Source organism: Dipodomys spectabilis, unplaced genomic scaffold (assembly GCF_019054845.1).
Source record: "Dipodomys spectabilis isolate Male_0828 unplaced genomic scaffold, ASM1905484v1 ptg000118l, whole genome shotgun sequence".
Taxonomy (NCBI): domain Eukaryota; kingdom Metazoa; phylum Chordata; class Mammalia; order Rodentia; family Heteromyidae; genus Dipodomys; species Dipodomys spectabilis.
The window spans coordinates 1990624-2004801 of record NW_024870795.1 but is presented as its reverse complement, the minus strand read 5'-3'; the positions used below and the strand labels follow the sequence as shown (position 1 = coordinate 2004801).

The window sequence follows — 14178 nt, the reverse complement described above, 5'->3', positions numbered from 1 at the left end:
TGCAAAGTCCATAAGACTCATCTCTAATTAACCACCAGAAGCCTGGCAGTGGAGTTGTGGTTCAAGGAGTAGAGTGCTAACCTTGAGTGAAAACCTAAAGGACAGCACCCAGACCCTAAGTTCAAGTCCCCTGTCCCCCCCCCAGAAAAAGTTTATACATCTGGCCTGCAAAGAATTATCTAATAGTTATCAAGTGATTAGGAGCCAGACACTGGGACCAAGCTGTCCAGATTCAGGTCAGGATTAGTTGCTTTAGGAGCTGCATGGCCTTGAATTTGTCCCTTCCTCTAGGCATCTGTTCTTCACCTGCAAAAACATGAGTGCCGGTAACTCTTTGGAGAGATTCAATGGCGCTCATGAGGAAGGGCATGGATGACATATATTCAGAGGGCCATACTGTGCAAGGACTTTGCTAAGAGACAACTCATCATTATTAGTATATAGATTGAGTCAGGCACCAGTGGCTCACACCTATAATCCTAGCTACTTAGGAGGCTGTGATCTAAGGGTCACAGTTTGAAGCCAGTCTGGGCAGGAAAGTCTATGAGACTCTTATCTCCAATTAACCACTAGAAAACCAGCAATGGTTCTGTGGCTCAACGTGGTAGAACACTGGCCTTGAGCAAAAGATCAGGGACAGGGCCTGGGCCCATGAATGACAACAACAAAAAATACAAAACAACAATAAAACAGATTAAGACTTGTCAAGGAGTCAGGCCTGGATCCCCAGCCCAGGCCTCCCCGAGGCAGGCAGCCATGACCTGTCTGCTCGAGAGCTGACCTGGGAAACAGACAGGAAGACCCAGGCTTTGGATTCCAGTCCCAGCACTCTCACTCTCCAGCTGGGAGTCACTGACAGCCTGAGCCTCGATCAATCTCTGTGTGGCTCTGATTACACAGCGCCCACAGGGGTACCTTCCACATCTCCGAGGCTAGTGGGTATGGGGCAATCCTAAATGCTGTTGTCCATCCTAGGTGGATGATGATCTTCTGGGATCATCCTGCTGACTACTAGGCAGAGGCTATTCCTACCAGGGCAAGGTGACCCGTTTATTTCTCCTAGAAACCTCTCTGCACCCAGCCTCAGGCTGTGATGTGGAAAAGGCTCTGGAGGAAATGAGGAGACTGCCATCCACCCAGATAATCAGAAAGTAGCTGGGCCAGCCTGGGAGCTGCCCAGCAGGAAGCCTCATGGAGAGACCCATGATCAAACACCTGATGCTGGGGTACACCCAGGTCCTGCAGCTACTGGACCAATCAGGATGGTGATCTGGGATCATTGCACCAACCCATCCCTTCCTGAGCTGAACTGAGGCTACAGCAAGTTGTTACACATCTGCCTCTAGACGTAGGTTTGAAAGCCCATCCTTCTCTGAAGGCATTCCTGGTTTCTGCATCACCTTGTCCTGCCAGCTTCTACACAGGGCACCACACTCTGTGCTCCTCAGATGAGAGTCACAAGACCTGCCACGTGCCCACCCTGGTGGAGGCAGAATAGGTTTTTGGAACTGTTTCACAGTCCAGGGCAGCATGGCCACTTGGCTCACCTCCTCGCTTTCAAAGAGTACTGACCCTCGGACCTAGGTCTCTGCAGTACGGGACAGGCTGGCAGGGGAGGGGAGGCCCCCTATTGGAATACAGCATTCTGGGAGATATTAAACTATTGGCACTGGACGTTGACTATATGACCAAGGGAACATGTAATTAATCCCTCTGAGCCTCAGTTACAAGGAATGAAGGAATGAATGAAAATGGGAATGCCTAGAACAAAGCCTGAATAATGACTGTTTCTATTATTAAAGAAATTAAAACCCAGTACTCCTAGCTACTCAGAAGGCTGAGGTCTGAAGATGGAGATTCAAAGCCAGCTTGGACAGGAAAGTTCAGGAGACATATCTCCAATGAACCACCAAAAACCCAGAAGTGGAGCTGTGGCTCAAGTGTTGGCCTTGATAAAAAGCTAAGGGACAGTGCCCAATCCCTGAGTTTAAGCCTCAGGACTGGCATCAAAAATTAAAAATTTAAAGCTTAAAAAATAAATAGAAAAAGGAGGCGGTGCTGGTGGCTCACACCTGTAATCCTAGCTACTCAGGAGGCTAAGATCTGGGGATCATGGTTCAAAGCCAGCCCGGGGAAGAAAAGTCCGTGAGACTCTTATCTCCAACTAACCACCAGAAAACCGGAAGTGGCTCTGTGGCTCAAGTGGTAGAGTGCTAGCCTTGAACTGAAGAGCTGAGGGACAGTGCCCAGGCCAGAGTTCAAGCCCTATGACCAACAAAAACCAAAATGAAACAAAAAAATAGAAAAAAAAATAAAAAAGAAATTAAGGTTGTTTGGAAGTAGGGATACAGTGATCAATAAAATGGACAAAAATTCTGGCCAGAAGTGTAACATGGGAAACTCAGACCTGCCTAAAGGCCTGGGCTGCCAGCAAGAAACCTGCCATCCACTCTCCTTCTACCAATCGTCCCCACCAGCCATTAAGGACCTGGTGCCACTGACAGAGAGGAGAGGACCCCAGGGCAGGCTGGGAAGGGTGGCTGGGCTCTGCAGGCATCACACTGCAGGACAGCCTTTCCAGGTTTCCCAGGTGACTAAGCCATTGCAGGAAGTCAGACAGACGTGCAGCCTCTCATCAACCTGAAAGTCACTCCATACAGGCTGAACCTGGTCACTCTGGGAGACAGCAGGGTGCAGGACTGGTTCTGATGGGACCCTGCCCTTCAGGAAGCCAGGCTCCCAGCTAGACACTGGGCACATGACACGATTACACAGGCCTCCAGATTTCCAAGCAGGAGCTCAGAAAACAGCTAGGAAGCCAACTGGGCACGGAGACAGAAGTCACAGCAGGGAGGGGCAGCAGGGGTCAAGGCAGAGGGGCAAGAGATGGGGGAGACATTTAGCGAAATTCTCTGGCCCAGGACAGTCACCTAATTTTGACAGTTTTCCTATCAATCTGACCTTGTTCAAGTTGCCTCCCTTAGCCTCAGTTTCCCCTTTTACAAAGGGAGGATAAGACTTCACCAGATTGTTTTTAAGAATTTGATGAGTTTGTGAATAAGAAATGACTTTTGAAACTGAAAAGTAAAGCCAGATGTGGTAGCGCATGCCTGTAATCCCAGCACCTGTAAAGCTGAGGCAGGAGAATTCTGAATTCAAGGCCAGCCTATGTACATAACAAGACTCTGCCTCAAAAACCAGGCAATAACCTTAAATACTCAGGAGGCTGAGATCTGAGGATCAAGGTTTGAGGTCAGGCCAGATAGGAAAAAAAAAAAATCCCTGAGAATCTCCAATTAACTACCAAAAAGGTGGAAGTGGAGATGTGATTCAAGTGGTAGAGCACCAGCCTTGAGTGGAAAAAAAACAAATACCAGGCTCTGAGTTTAAGCCCCATGTTCAAGTGCACACATGCATGTATACACACACTCCCTGAAATGTGGAATTAGGGATATAGTTCAGATGCACAGTACATTAGCAGGCATAAGGCCCTAGGTTCAATTCCAGGTGCTGCCAAATAATAATAATAAAGCATTACAAACAACGGTTAGAAGTTGAAGTAACATCAGCATAGCTGATTAAAACAGGAGCTCCTCAGAACAGGAATTGGGGTAGATCGGTCCAGGGCACCAGGCAGGCCCAACTCCAGCTCAATGCTCCTGAGTTCCCTCCCATCTCCACTTGGGGCTCCCCAACAAGGATTAGGGAACAGATGGGGCTCTGATTTGCTATGGGAGCCTCGCCTCCCACCCTCCCTCTCTAAACCCCAGTTTTCAGACCTGCAAAACTGAGATGCCATTTTTGGTGTTGCCCCCAGTGTCCTGGGAAGGCTCTGGGCGGGGCTGAACTCTCAGCAGGCACTGGGGGCCCTGGGCTCCATCCCTCAGCACCAAAAGGAAGGAAGGCTCTACCAATGAGAGCACTGTCCCGGGCTGAGGCCCTCCAAGGTCATTTCTCAACATTAAGGTAGCTGGCTGCCCCAACACTACACAGGGGAGAGGAGCTGGGCCTGGCTGGGAACGGAATGGATGTGAATTCAAACCTCACCGGCTGGGTGGGGATCCAGGTAACACCCTTTTCCCCCTTGGAAAGTGAGCTGTTCTGGATTATTCTGTCCCGGGTATTATTGTGGAGGGCGGAGGAGGGGAGCTTGCACTTCCCAGGACCTTCCCGTTCCTCATACTCAAGGCTAGACAGCAGCCCAGCCGGAGCCCAGCTTTTCCTTTCAGACTGGGCAGAGGCTCCCACCAAAGGCCCCCCACCCCACACCAGTGAAGCCCAGCTCCAGATCTTTCCAGACAGGGTCAAGAAGTACATTGAACCTAGTACCTCTCAGGCCTGTCCCTTCCCTCCCCATCTATACCCTCCCATGTGCCAGCTCTGCTTAGCTGCTTATGGCCAGCTGCCTCCCTGGAGCACCACACTGAATTTAGAGGATTGTGAGGGGGCGGGGAGAAAAAGAACAAGAACAGTGATTGATTAGTGATGTCTGACATGGGCATAGGACGGGAGAATAGCAGCATGCATGCCAGCTGCGTGCTAGATATGAACTAGAAAAGTCCAAAGGCCTTGTTTCATGGAAGTATTTGGCTGGGATAACGAGAAGCCAAAAGACAGAGGGGATTTGCCCAACTTGAAATGGCATATCTGAGATTCAAAGTCGGATTTCCTGGGTCCCTGTAGAACTGTCACTGTCTTCTGAACTAAGGGATAATGAGGGAGGCTACTACCTGACCTGGAGTGCCTATGCTTGGTTCTCCCCTTCTCCCCACAAGAGAACCTCTGCCCCTCCCAGAGACAGATGGCTCAGCAGAAGACAAACATACAGTAAGCCCTCTTTCTCTCACAGATGTGAAAATGTGAGTACAGATACTAATCCAGGTGGGCAGGAGACCTACATTAGGGTCTCACTTCCACTTTCTAGCTGTGTGACTTTGAGACTGGTACTCAACTTCTCTGAGCTTCTGTTCTCTCCTTTTTTGGAAATGGACAGAATAACAGGTTAAGGTCATTCAAAACAATTAGCTCAGAGTTAAGCCCTTAAATGCTAATTATAAAGATGAGTCAAGGGGTAGAAAACAACAACAACAACAACAGTATTTTGACCAAAAAAAAAAAAAGAACTAAAATACTCAGGTGATAAAGGTGAGAGCTTGCGCAAATGATCGAGAGGAACCCTGATGACCTTTGGTTTCTTCACAATTGTTCCAATTATTTCAAACTAAGGAACGGATTCCTCTAAAATGTCTGTGTCACAGACATCTGTGTCTCCCCTCGCAGCTGGAGGGGGTGTGCCTCAGTTTCCTCACCTGTAATCTGGGGTGGAGGATAGCACCCACCATTCGAATCTGCTACAGGACCCAATAAGCAAGCTCAGGTGAGAACACAGGCATCAGCCAGCAGTCAGAGATGGTGGTGGACTTTGTTTTGAGGAGGAGGAGCTGAATGAGAGGAAGAAGCAGAGCAGCGTGGGAGAGGTCCCAGGGAAGGAGCAGGGAGGGGAAGGAGAAGAGATGGGGAGCAGGGGAGGGGTCTTCGCCCCAACCACACTGGGGACAGGGAAGCCACTGTGGTATGGGGAGAAAGAAGCAATATACAGAAAGACTGAGCCTGATAAACTCCAGGACAACGGGCAGCCAGGAGATTCCACCAGAGCCAGGAAGCCGCACCTGAGGGCAGGGAGGGGGCGCTGCTGAGTTACTGTCCAGGTAAATAGACCTAATAAAAAGTCAAAGGCGCCCTACAAGGGCGGCTCACGCTTATAACCTAGCTACTCAGGAGGCTGAGATCTGAGGATCACAGTTCAAAGCCAACCTGGGCAGAAAAGTTTAAGAGACTCTCCAAGTAACACAAAAAGCCAGAAATGGAGGCGCAGCTCAAGTGGTAGAGCACCAGCATTAGGTGAAAAGCTGAGGGTTCAAGCCTCAGGAGCGCATGCGTGTGCACACACACGTGCACACACACACACACACACACACACACACACACACACACACAAATAGTCAAAGAGGCCTGGTGCCTTAGGGTTCATCTCTAGTACCAAAATTTTAAATGTGTGTAGCACAAGGTACACACATATAAAGGTTGTATTTAGTTTAGTTGTTTTGTTGTTGTTGCTTGTGGAGGTTTTTCTGTCAGTCATGGGGCTTGAACTCTAGGCCTGGGTGCTGTCCCTGAGCATTTCAGCTCAAGGCAAGCACTCTACCCCTTGAGCCACGGCACCCTTTCTGGTTTTCTGGTGGTTAATTGGAGATAAGAGTCTCCTGGACTTTCCTACCTGGACTGGCTTTGAAACATGACTCTCAGATCTCAGCCTCTAGGCATGAGCCACCAGCATTTGACTGCATTTAGTTTTATTTGCTGTTTTTCTGTGGTAGTACTGGGGGTTTGAACTCAGAACCTCATGCTTTCTAGGCAGGCTTTCTACTACTTGAGCCATACCTCTGGTCCTTTTGGCTTTAGTCATTTTTTTTTTTCAGGTAGAGTCTTGTATTCTTTTGCTCAGACCAGCTTGGACAACAATCCTCCTCTTCCAGAGTGGTACCTGCCCCACACCTGCTTGAGATAGGGTCTTTCAGAACTCTTCAGAGCCCCAAATCTAGCCAAGACACAGTGGTTCTGAGGTGCACCTGGCCACCATGGGACCCACCTGTCACCTCAGTCTTTGGTTCTCAGCAAAGATGGATGAAGAGAGAGCCATGGACTCAGAGTATACAATAGCTCACAGGAAGTGGCGTCAGGTGAAGGAGCAGGTGGCAAGGGAGCTCCCCCCGCCCCCAGAACGAGTGGGCAATAAAGTAGAGCACCCAATGCTGTTTGTCCACAGAGCAGGACGGCTGGGCAGGCTCACCACAGCAGGCCATGAATGAGGGCCGTGGCCTTGTGTCCATGGTCCTACCCTGGTCCAAGCCTCCTGCAGCCATTTAAATAAGGTTTGAGGCCACTTTTGTGACCCTGCCACCCTCCCCCCTTCCAGGGTCCCAGAATCTGCAAACTCAGGCCAGCCTGCAAGGTCAGGGAGGCGAGCACTGAACGAGGGACCAGGGCGCGGAGGGGACTGTGGTAACGCGGAACAAGTAGCTGCCATTTAGCTGTAGCCATTGCGGCCAGGCTGGGCCTCGGCCTCAAGGGGCCACATCTTCTGATCTTTCAAAAGAAGCCAGAAACCCATGTTTTTATGTAAAACAAAACCTCTGGTTTAACAACATCCAGCAACTAAGCTGAAGTTCTGAGCCCGTGGTCCCCTGCCCCCCTGCGCCTTGTCACTTTGGGAAGGCAGCTTGTGTCTGACCTAGCATAACCTAGCACAGAGTAGGCCATAAAGACCAGAGGCTCCGCTGGAGGCTGATAGCCCAAGCCTGTAATCCTAGCTACTCAGGAGGCTGAGATGGTTTGAAACCATCCCAGGCAGAAAAGTTTGTGAGGGCTGGGAAGGTGGCTCAGTGGTAGAGTGCTTGCCTTGCATGCATGAGGCCCTAGGTTCGATTCCTCAGCACCACATACACAGAAAAAGCCGAAGTGGTGCTGTGGCTCAAGTGGTAGAGCAATAGCCTTGAGCATAAACGCTCAGGGACAGGACCCAGGCCCTGAGTTTAAGCCTCAGTATAGGCATACACACGCACGCACGCACGCACGCGCACACACACACACACACACACACACACACACACACACACACACACACACACAGAGATCTGAGACTCAAGGGACTTAGCTAGACTCATTCCAAGCCTGAGGGAAGTCTCCTGTCCCCCTCCTGCTCCCCAGATATCTTGTTTATAATGAAGGAAATGGAGGCCCAGAGAGAAGTGACACACAGCAATCAATGTTTAACTCTGCTCTCCTGAGTGTAAAACCGTTTGCCGTCACCTCTATCCTTGAGCAGGTATCTCAAATCATAGCTAAACTAAGGCCACACTGTACATATGATGTACACCAAGTGCCGGAGAGTGGTCAGCTCTGGAAAAGGCCTCAGACCAGAGCCAGCAACGGACCCTCACGGCTGTGTGCCCCTGGGCCAGCCCTTTCCTCTTCCAGGGACTTAGTCTCTGCTCTGCTATGATGCCAGTGGAGAGAGAGCCAGCTTTGAAAGGCCTGCCAGCCCTGAAATTCTAGGCATCGATGAGGGCTCTCCAGCCAGCACTTTGTGGCCTTAGACAAATGTAAAATAGTAATAATAACTCCATGGCAGCCAGGAAAGAACACTGCAATTTTTTGTGCAATCTGACTCTGGATTACTGGAATTCAGAAGGAGCAATGGTAACACTGGGGGCAGCCTAACCACCATCGTACAGTTAAACAAAAACACATCTGGTTTAACTTCTTCCTCCCTCCTCCCGATGTGTCCCCCACCCCTCATCTCAAATGTTACCCCTTCATTTGAGAAGTCAAATGAAATGCAAACAATTGACTTCATGCCACAAGCAAGGCTGAGGGTTTGAGCATGGAAAACTTTAAGCATGGAGTTTTTCTGGGAGTAATTAGGAAATGTTGGGGCGGGGGGGGGTTATGGGAAGAAAAAAGAGGAGAGTATTCTTGAATGTTCTTTGGATGTGAGTGTCCTGTAATGATGCTGATGTTCAGAGAGGCAAAGTGACTTGCCTTGGGGCACACAGCTGGGGATGGGAGCCCAGATGCTGCCTTTAATCTAGTACTTCTGCTGCTATCTACGCCTAGGCGGTGACTTCTCTCTGGCCCTCTGAGCTGTGGAAACTGCCGGAACCATTAACTTCTCAAGAACAATTCCAGGGGTGCTAAGCCCAAAGCTGGACAGCCATTCATGATGTGGCTGGCCTTTCGCAGCAACCCATTTTGGGCGGGGGGGATAACTGAGGCTCTGAGAGATCAGGTGACTCGTTTAGGCTCATCCAGCAATTCTGGGAATGAACCTTCAGTCTACTGTGCCCCACTGTACTTGAAAAGTTAAGACATCTCCAGAAAAAGAAGGAAGGAAGGAAGGAAGGAAGGGAGGGAGGGAGGGAGAGAGAGCGTTAAATAATTTAAAAACACACACTCACAACCATGCCACACGACCCAGCCCTGGCTTGCCAATGGTGACTTGGACTTTGTCAAGCTGGGGGCTGAGTCAGCATTCCTGTGGCCGAGGGGAAAATTCTGTGTGATTCTCAACCCAGCTTGCTCTTGCTCCCCCAAAACCCTCTCCTGGTTCTAGGCCTTGTACCAGAAAGCCAAGGAGGACCGGTTCCAAGGAAAGAGCTCCAGGCTCTACCTCTGGATGAAGATGGATACAACATCAATATGGATAGACTTAGAATTTCAGACCTCCTAACACACACACACACACACACACACACACACACACACACAGAGACAGGGCCTCCCCCGGTCACCTGTATGTGTCCTTCTGGCCACTCACTGCCATCTTTTAAGATGCTTTCACACAAGCATATGTGGCAGGGAATGCTGCATCTGTATCGCAGGCTGCAGCACAGCAGTTTGTCCTGCATGGGACACTGAGAGACCCAAGAAGGACACAGAAGATAGAGCCAGAGCTGTTGCCAGCCTGCAGCTGTGGGCTCCGGGCCCAGGCTGGGTCTAGGATGGAAGGAGGCCTCTGAATGTGAGCAAGGAGGGTGGCATGTCACCCCACAGCCTCCCAGGGAGTGGGCAGGACCTGGGCAAAGCGGATGACAGGATCACAGGCCAGACAGTGGCAGGACTCTGTACAGCCTTCGAATTTCTGCTAAGATTAGAGCTACTGTGGTTCTTGTTTTGTGGCCTGTTTTATTGTTTTTTTTTATTTGTTTGTTTTGCCAATACGAGGGTCTTTGCACTTGCTAGACTTAACGTGCTCACAACTGGTGCTCTACCTCTTGAGACACGCCTCCAGCCTGGCATCTTTGCTGGTTAATCAAAAATAGAGTCTCATGGACTTTTCTGCCCAGGCTGGCTTTGAACCTTAATCATTCGATCTCAGCCTCCTGAGTAGCTAGGATTATAGGCTTAACGTACCAGTGCCAGACTGCTACTTTTTCTTAAGTGCAGGCATTAATCATATGGAGACCTCACTACCATCTATGTAGCCACAAAGAGGACTGAGGTATAGAGAGGGGGTATAACAGGTCCCTGGTCACACAGCAAGTCTGTCTTCTTGCTTTTTCCTCTCCTCCTCCTCCTTTTCCTACTCTTCTTTCTCCTCCTCCTTCTTTTTTGCCAGTCCTGGGGCTTGAACTCAGGGCCTGGGCACTGTTCTTGAGCTTCTTTTGCTCAAGGATAGTACTCTACCACTGGAGCCACAGCATCGTTTCTGGGTTTTTCTGTTTATGTGGTATTGAGGAATTGAACCCAGGGCTTCATACATGTTAGGCAAGCACTCTACCACTAAACCACATTCCCAGCCCAGTGAGTCTACCTTCTTTTTGCTGTTGGATCAGTTTTGCCTGTGGCGTCACATCTTAACCTCTTCACGAGTTGCCTTATTTCAGTTCTGCAATGTCTATTTTGACACTCAAATTACAAAGCCTGAAAAAATGTTATGCCAATGTCTACTCCACAAAGGAGTGGGGCTGCTTTTGTCTGTTTAATTTACTGCCCCATTCCCAAAACCTAGAACAGTTTGGTGCAGAGAGGATGCTTATTGCATACGTGTCTTCCCCGCCCCTCCCCATGCAGCTCAATTTTTCTGCTCACTGTGGTCCTATGAGAGACACACAATCCCCCCCTCCCTTTTTGTGTGCCTTTCTTGGGGCTTGAACTCAGGGCCTGGGCACTGTCCCTGAGCTTCTTTTGCTCAAGGCTAGCACTCTACCACTTGAGCCACAGCACCACTTCTGGCTTTTTTTTTTTTTTTGGTAGTTTATTGAAGATAAGAGTCTCAAGGACTTTCCTGCCAGGGTTGGCTTTGAACCACAGTCCTCAGATCTCAGCCTCGTAAGTAGCTAGGATTACAGGAGTGAGCCAGAGGTGTCTAGATACCCAGCCCCCCCTTTTTTTAAGATGGGGGCCACAGGTGCTGACAAGGACATAGCCTTGTCTCACTCCATCAGAAGAACTTTGAGGAACTTTCTCCAGGGAATTCAGAGACCTTCCTTCAAAGAAGGAGGGACAGCTAGGCCTGGGCAGGGAGTGGGCCAGTATAAAAGACCAAAGATTTGGAGGGAAGGATGGGGAAGATGAAGGGAGACGGGGCCAGGCCCTGAAGGGCCTGGAAGGACCCCCCCCCCCCCAGTTTACCCCTTTTCTCTTGGGCACCAGTGGGAAGAGGAGGGCATGGTTATAGGGCGTGGAGTCCAGGTTCAAATCCTAGCCCCACCAATTAAATTCTCTAAAATGAGATGGTGCCTGCCAGGTGTTGGAGCAGGGCCCTCCCTTTCAATGAACACTTCTAGCTACCTTCGGTGATGTCCAGCCAACTCCTGTCTCCCTGGGAAGCTGGACGGACCTTGGTGGGGGGGGGGGAGTCTCTGAACTTTTCCAGGGTCCAAAGGCCTTTTAGGCTTGAACTTACCCTCTCATTTCATCCCAAGGGCGGGCACACCACACACACACACACACACACACACACACACACACACACACACACACACACACACACACACCCTAGGAGCCCTTGCAAAGACCCCCTTCCCCAGCCCCATTATGTGTTGGAAAGGGTCACAGGGACGATGCAGGATGAGATGAGTTAAGGCTTCCACCGCCTTGAACCCTTTCATACCAAGGCTGGGCAGGACACCAGCCCGGATGGCTTCAGCCCGGGTCCCCTGTGCGTGTGGCACCGAGCTCCCCTCTCTCCCCCTCCCTCCCGGCTCTAGCCCCGACTCACGGAGAGCAGCCCCTGGGGGCGCTGCGGAGGCCCGGGATGCCCACGTGGGAGCGAGGGGGGCCGCAGGTGCCGAGCCGGTGGTGGGTCCCGGTCCGCGGCCGGGGAGGTGGGAGACCCGGGGCCGCCCGGTGGCCCCCTTCGCGGGTCTCAGCTCCGCGGGCGCCACGTCCAGCCTCCAGCTCGGCCCCGCGCCCCGTCCGGAGCCTCGGCAGCGCGCCCGGAGCGGAGCCGGACGGGTGTCCCGGGGGGCGGGGGGTCCTCCGGGGGTCTCCCGCGGGCTGCGGGCTGCGGGGCCCCTCGGCTCCGCTGTCTCCGACGTCGCCGCCACGCGGGGCGGGGGGCGCCGGGCTCCCCCAGGCCGGCGGGGGTCCCCGGGAGCCGGGGCCCCGCGTGGAGTTCTTACCTGCGCCCAACTCGCGATGAGGGTCTGTCCCGGCACCGCGGCGGCGGGGTCGGCGAGCTGGGACACCGGAGCGCGAGGTGGCCCCGGACGCCTCCCCCGCCGGCTTTTAAAGGCGGCCCGGGGCGCGATCGCCCGGCCGCTCCCCGCCCCCGCCCGCCCCGCCCCGGCCCGAGCCCCGCGCCCCGCGCCCCGCGCCGGCCGGGCCGCGCAGCGCGCCCGGGGCGCCCCCTGCCGGAGGAGAGCGGGACGCCCGGCCCGGCCGCCCGCGGGGGTAGGGGTGCGGGAGCGAGGAGGGCCGGAGGGGACCGAGGCCCGGGGGTGGAAGAGGAAGGCAGGGGGCCTGGGGAAGGACCGGGCCTGTCCCCGCACTCCCCGCTGTCCCTTGGCCCGGGGACTGCCCCAGTCCGGCTCCTCTTTCCCCCTTGGCCAGTTCCTGCTGTTTCTTATCTTTGATCTCTTGGGGCTGTCTTTGTCCCTCTAGGCAGTCTGTCTGCCTGCGCCTATCTGTCCGGAGCAGCTAGCTGGGACTATTTACCTATGGGGCTTTCCTTGATCCGGTGTCTCTCCATCTCTGACTGTGTGTCCTTGTCTCTGTCCACCAGTAGCTCCGACTCTCCCTCCCTCTCCAGACCCTCCCTGCCCATCTTTCTTTCTTGCCCTTGACTATGGCCAGAGGAAGTAGAGAGGGCCTCTCTCCATTTCCCAGACTTTGCACACACACACACACACACACACACACACACACACGCCTTAAAGGAGGAAGGGTAGAAGGCTGAGCTGTATTCCAGCCAGATCCCCGGGATCTCTCCACGGGGTGCAGGAACAGGGCGCAGACAGCTTCCCAGGCAGTGGAGTCTGACAGCCCAGGCTCAGAACCACGCTGGTGACCTCGGCCAAGTCCACTGACCTCCTTAACAGGCAGACACCCTCTCACAGGCTTGGTTACCTCCTGGTGTGCAGCTAGACTTGTAGGAGACTATTGGGAAAGTTCATGGAAATTGAGATTCTAAATAAATGAGGTGAGGGTGGAAGGCTTGGGGTGGGGGTGGGGGGAGCAGGGAGTGATGCTGAGTGAGGCTCTGACCCAGTTCCCCAGGAACCACTACTCTCCCCCCACCCCAGGCCCACAGGGGAAATTCTTCTATTTCTGGCCAAGGACATCCTTCACCTTCCCCCTAGCTCCCTTTGCATGTTTCTCGTAACAGGAGAGTTCATCTCTCCCAGGAGGAAGGTCTTCATATGGCCTTTGGAACAATCTGTGCCCTTAAGAGGAAGCCAGAGATTTCAACTCAGGAACCCCAACTCTTTGGAGCCATCTACGCCCCCAAAAGTTGCAACCACCTTTCACTAAGGATTATGAGACAAAACCAGCATACAGAAAGCATCAATGCCTGCAGGACCAATGGCAGCCCAGAATTCTCTCTTCCACACTGTATGCCAGACTGAAGGACTGGCATCTCAAAATACATTATCTCCGAATGAGCCAAATACACAGAGGGGAAAGCTGCGGCCCAGGGAAAGCATGTGACTGGTTCATCTTCAGGTTCAGCGCCAGAACTGAGTCCTGGAGCCAAAATCCAAGAATGTCTACATTTTGCTTTCATTTCTTCTTGTATTTTTATGTTGATAAGCTTTGTTTACAAAAGTGCTACAGAGTTTCCCTTTATAAGTAAATATGTGTGTGTGTGTGTGTGTGTGTGTGCAAATCCAAATATTGAGTAAGTACTACTTATCTATGAATTTTGTTGGATGAGTGATGATGGCAAAAGTCATGGGGGTATGAGTGAATGGAGCTTAGGAAATGTTCCCTTAACTACAGGAAGCTGGGGTGAAAGGACAGGGCTGGAACCCAACACGGGGATTGGGAAGACTCCATGATTACTTACTGAGGAGACACCATCAATAATGGCTGGGATATCCCCAGGCAAGGAAAGTGCTTTCCCAGTCTGCATAGAGGCTGGAAAACAAGCCAGCCTAGAGTTAAAGGCACCCC

General features: G+C 52.1%; 1 protein-coding gene across 2 annotated transcripts in view; it reads right to left on the bottom strand.

The window, feature by feature from the left end:
* Nucleotides 1–12298, bottom strand: part of Alpl (alkaline phosphatase, biomineralization associated) — a 56664-nt gene extending 44366 nt beyond the window's left edge. For both annotated transcript variants that reach the window (XM_042688584.1, XM_042688583.1), the window contains exon 1: nucleotides 12186–12298. The gene's annotated coding sequence lies outside the window, so the exon portion shown is untranslated. The remainder of the gene's footprint in view (nucleotides 1–12185) is intronic.
* Nucleotides 12299–14178: the final 1880 nt, after the last annotated feature.